Source organism: Heterocephalus glaber, unplaced genomic scaffold, assembly GCF_053883595.1.
Source record: "Heterocephalus glaber isolate CG9 unplaced genomic scaffold, H.glaber_assembly_v1.0 deba00001343, whole genome shotgun sequence".
Lineage (NCBI taxonomy): Eukaryota > Metazoa > Chordata > Mammalia > Rodentia > Bathyergidae > Heterocephalus > Heterocephalus glaber.
Window position 1 is genome coordinate 83,072 of NW_028258263.1, and position 6,051 is coordinate 89,122.

Sequence of the window (6,051 nt, forward strand, 5' to 3'; positions counted from 1 at the left end):
TGTGGTTGACATGTATTGTAGTTGGAGAGAATAGGAGCTGATGGAAGATACTGGAAAGATTGCTGGCATCACAAATGAGGTGTTTTAGTTTCAAAATAAAGCTAGTCTTCAACTCAGGTGTGAAGTCTGGAAGTGTGTTTAAGAGAGGAATGCTCTGGTCAGATTTCTTTTTTCAGGAAAATCACAATGACAATAATGTGAATGACAGATTACAGGCATGGGGACATGGTCAGTCCATATACGGCTAGTTCATCTGAGAAATAGCAAGGATCCAAAGTAAGTCCTAATAGGTATAGGGAAGAGGAACAAAAGTTAGGCTACTAGGAAGTGTGGGGTTCCAGATAATATCTAGTTTGATATTTCTCATAGCTAGAAGAAAAATGTAATTCATCAGCAGGATCCTCAATGACACAGAGATTATATTGAGTCATTTTTTCTTAGAAAATTTTAAGCAAAGGAGTGATTTTTAAATGGGATTAGATATTTGATAGGTCTCCCACCACCTCAGCAGCTATTAAGTACAGTAGCTGCCCTCTTCCTATGGTGCCTTGCCCCCTCCCCTGTGTGACATCATGCCAAGATGGTTGCTCCCACCAAAGAACAAACCCTTCTTCCCAGCATGCCCCCGTTCCAACCTAGACAGTAACCTAATACTTGCTCACCTCCTACCACCTAGTGACATCACCGGCTCCTCCATTCCCTAGTCACTACCTCAGTCAACCCCGCCTCAGCCCCTACAAGCCCCACCCCAGTCTCTATAAAAGACTCTCCCTGCCCCAGCCATATTGCTTTTGTCTCTCCTTTGTTCAGAGACAGCCCGGCAGATCTATTCCCCTAATAAAGGCTTGTTGTGGCCTGGTCTGGTCTTGGTCTTCGGCCCTTTTACCTGACAATATTGTATTAGGTAGTAACAAATACCAGGATGTTTCTTAGTGTCTCAGTGTGGAGACATATAGCTTGATTTTCTTGAGACAATCCTGGCTTACACTTGCTATCCTTTGATGGAGGAATGAATAAGCAAAATGAGTATAAATACATACAATGGAATATTAGCATTAAAAATGAGGGAAATGACACATACTACAACATAGATGTATGATTTCACTCTCATGAGATATTTAGAGGAGTCATCCTATGGAGATAGAAAGAAGAAACATGGTTGCCAAGAAGCAAGGGGGAGAAAGAAATAGGGAATTGTTGATGGGTACAGAGTTTTAGTTTTTTAATGTTGAAAAGTTCTGGATATTGACTGAATAACAATGTGAATGTACTTAACACTATTGAACTATACCCTTTAAAATGGAAAGAGTGGCTAAATTTTATATGAATTTCACCACAATTATTTTTTTAAAGCTCATGATTAAGGCTGTTGCATTTAGTAATGACATGAAATCCTTTTTAAATGTTTGAGATGAAAACAATGAATGAATGATTCTGTGCATATCGAAGATTCCATGTACTTTGCTACAGTGTTTGGGGTTAATAGTGGGAAGTTATTTGATGTTCTAATAAGCTGTAATGTCCTAAGGGATTCAGAAGTTGTTTTCTCTTGTTGTCATTTTCTGAAATCAGGTCTCTGTGCTAAGAAGGAATTTCTTTCCTTTTTGAGGATGAGGACAGCAAATACAAACCAGAACTGTCCCAAGAAAATCAGGTCACATGTCATTTATCTTTGGAAAAAGCCACCTGAGACTCACAATCGTAAACTTAAGAAAAGCACATTAAATCTCCACAATGCTTGGTCATATATGTCTGTTAACCAATAACATCAAGGAGGACAGTTAGTCTCAGTGTTACGATTAGCCAGAATTAAGACTCTATGGGGATAGTTTATGAATTCCTATTAGGCTAGATCTAATGGTCATGAACACTAATAGCAAAGCGTTTGGACTAAAGTTTCTCAGATAATTTTGACAGTTTCAAGAGAGAGAATTTTAATGAGCCATTCATTCTACTTTAGGTAGAATGAATGTTGAGGTAATGAACCTTCTGGTTAACACAGTTCCTTAGGTACTCTTCTATCATAGAACATAGTCTTCTCTAAGTTGAAAATATAAGGGATAAAGCATCTTTTCATTATCAGATGAGTTTTATTTTTACAGAGCTTAGAGAAAGACTAGAAGGAGCAAGAACAGACAATGAGAAAGTAGAAAATGGTAACATATCTCTGACCATAACAAAGGGAGAGCTGGAATAAGCATTATTTCTAGATAATCTAATAAAACAAAATTTTAACTTATATGTTTATCTCAATTTTAAATTTTCTTAGGATTGTGGCCTTAAGTTACATAAAATAGACTCTTGGGGGCAATCTCATTAAAATTTTTCTGAAAAAATCCATTTAAGATAGTTATGAACCTTCCCTATCCACAGTGAGTTATAGCATATAACATTTTCATACACTCTGATGGACAAATTATATTAGTACCACCAGAAATCTTCTGGGTAAAACAAAAAATGTGATTTGAACATAGTTATTTCCTCACCGAATTCCCAGAGTTGGCTGTCTGATGCTGGCATTGAGGGAAGACTTGTCGACAGCAGTAAAATTTAGTTTTGACTTTTCATTTTTGAACTCATTGGAGAATCTATTGTTTTATAAAGTAGCACAGTTTGTATTTTAATTTGCTAAGATAATATTTTTTGATTGTCCAGTGTGCTTTTTAGTATGTGATTTAATCTTCATATAACTAATTCCTTAATTCAGTCTAAATAATATAATATAACTTAGTATAATTATATCCAAAAAGCAAGAAATTTAGCTGGGTTTTGATATGGTTGTTATGCTTACCAGTAGCACCACTTCCAGTCAAAACTCTATGTTGCTGGGGAGAGGGATTTAGCAGTGTTTCCACCGCTTGCCTGGCAAGCGCAAGATCCCAAATTCAATCCCCAGTACAAGAAAAAAAAAAAAAAAAAAAAAAAGCTATGTTGTTTCCAAAACACCAAAAATCATTAAGGAGCAAAATAACTATTTAAACAGATATTTCTTTTCCTATCTGTGCCTACTTGACAGTGCTTAGTAACCGGAGCACTAATTAGACATGAAATGTTCTGGGTTTTGCCATTGTGTGTAATCCTCTTATTTTGTGAAGAACAATTTTAACCAAACATTTCCATCATCTGGCAAAGGTTTATTTTATTTCTGTCTGTATTTTATCTTTCAAACTAATGCAGAACAATTGTTCTTTTTATATCCATTGCCCATAATAACAGGTATGTGTTTTGTTGCTTCTGTTATTAATTAATTTATTTTTTCTTTCCAAAAGTAATTGTAGATAAGTACTTGTCCTTAGATTTATCTAAGGGGTTAATCTGGAGGATTTTTTTTGGTCAAAGTATCTTCAAAATGCTCAGAAGAACATTGTGGAGAAGGAAGTTTATCATCTTAGAACCTTTGTAGTTCTTATTAAGTCTACCATCTCAAATTTATGACAATCAACAATTAAGTTGAGTTGAACAGTAGTAATATATTCTCCCTTATTGGACCAGGATAATTTATGAAAGTGTTAGTGAGATAGTCTCTAAGAGTAAGACATTCTTTTCCTTTGTATGCAGAAAGTATTTTTCTATTTTTATAATCTTTTTACAGCTCTCTTTGGACACATTTTGCTTCAATGTCATTGCATTGATAATCAATTCACTCCCATTTTTCCAACCAAGTTTTAGCATCCTTTGCTCCTAAGAAGACATTTCTGGAACAAATTTACCAATTTACTTGTGAGGATTAGGAAAGCTTTTTTAATTAGATAAAACAAACCTAATGTTGACTAAGGCAGAAAGTCAGCAAGGCTAGTCATTTTCTCCAAATAGGTTGTAAAACACTGAAAAATTCCTACTCAACAGGACTGTATATGGGAAAGATTGGTGTAGACATAGGAAGAGAGTCTGGAGAAGGGGCACAATAGTAAGAAACTACAAAAAACAAGGGTACTAGGTAGGAGGTGGGACTCAGAGTACAGGAGAAGCCAGGAGAGCCAGGGTAAAGTTGCATCTTGAGTTGTGTCTGAAGGAGGTACAGGTGAAGTGTGAACGTTAGATCCTCCGCATAATGGATATACCTCTTTCTTTTCTCAGGGTAGCAATTTTAGAATTTTCTCAATGTGTAAGGTCCTTTTTTACCAATCAAAATATATATTTTATCAAGTTATTCTGTTAGAATCCTTTGATTCCCAAGATGTTACAGAGGTAAATTATTTTATTCATATCCAACCTCTCCAGATAGGCTCCTGAATCCTACCTGGCCTTTACTAAAATATTACAAAACTTGCAGGTATTTGGATCCTTTGTTTCTCTAACACTTCTACATAGAACTCAAACAGTGATCCCCCAGGCTTTTTAAATAAATGATGATTATTTTCAAATGATGAAAACAGGAAGCACATTATAATCTCAAGAACCACTGCATCTGTAAGAACCTTGAGTAGTGAAACAAACCCATCTCAACCTCTTGTGAATAGAAATTAAAAGTAAAACAGTGTGTGATTGATGCTCAGTATAAAGCTGAGAGCAGGGCCTAGATGTGCAGAGTTTGGGAGTCTCAGAAGTTGAGACATCAGTGGCCTCCTGCAAACTCTGTTCTTGTTAAAGCAGCCTGTTCCCAGAATCACAAGGGGCCATACTCATTTACCAGACAATTTTGTTTTTAGAAGGTACAAAGTTCAGTTTCTGAATATAGGTTCTATACTCTTTTATTAACCCATATTAATTATGTGGAATAATGGGTTTCATTGTGAAATTTTTATACTTTGATAATACCTGTATCCCTTTTGATAATATCTGTATCCCCTTTACCCTCACATTGGCTCCCTCTCTGCTCCCTTGATCCCTTTCTTTAATAATGTTCTGTCTACTTTTGTGTCATTGTTTTCTCTTGTTTCCACATATAAACAAAAACCATGAGATATTTGTCTTTTGAGCCTGACTCATTTTGCTTAATATGTTCATTTCAAGTTCCATCCATTTTCCTGCAAGGGACATGAATTTGCTCTTCTTTATGATTGACTAATATTCTATCCTGTGTATAGACCACATTTTCTTCACTTAGTAATCCATTGACAGGCACTTAGGCTGGCCCCATAACTTGACTATTATGACTGGTGTGGTGATAAGCATGGATGTGCAGGGACTTCTAGAGTATACTGACCTTCATTCCTGTAGGTATACAAGGAGTGGTGCAACTGTATCCAATGGTAGCTCTATGTTTAGAAAAATCTCTGTACGGTATCTAGAATGGCTGCACTAATTTACACTACCACCAACAGTGTAGAAAGGCTACTTTTTCTCTCATTGACTATTGCACTTATTGTTTTTTGTGTTCTTGATGATAGCCATTCTGACTAGGGTGAGGTAGAATCTCAGTGTAGTTTTGATTTACATTTCTCTGATGGTTAAAGATGTTGAACATATTTTCATATAGCTATTGGCCATTTGCACTTATTCTTTTGAGAAGTGTCTATTCCATTCATTTGTTGATTAGATTATTTGATTTTTTGGAATGTTAAGTTCTTTAAGTTCTACAAGTATTCTGGATAATAATCCTCTGTCAGAAGAGTAGCTGGCAAAGATTTACTGCCATTTTGCAGGTTGTCTCTCCATTTTTAAAAAATTACTTCTTTTGCAGTGCAGAAGTTTTAAAACTTTGATTCAATTGTAATTGACAAATCTAGCATCTATACACTTTTAAATATAGGTACATTTTATTTGTTCATCAAACATAAAACATAAATGTAGGCTATTTAAATTTTTCTATCATTGGTTTACAAATGATGAGTTCAAAGCTGCCTAAATGAAAGAAGACAGAATCTCACCATTCCTTTATTTAAAAGGCAGCATCAGAAGAATATGGCAGCTAATGACACCTAATAATCGTTAGCTCTTGTCTTAGGTTCTCTTTTAAATATAGGTAAAAAAGAAAATTTGTCCACTGGGATAATAGAAAGGAACATAGTTTAGAATATATATGCCTTAAGACTTTTGCTTTCAGAAGAATAGTTAAGTGACATTATTCCATTTCATGATTCTTATATAAACAACTAAAATGTTAAATTT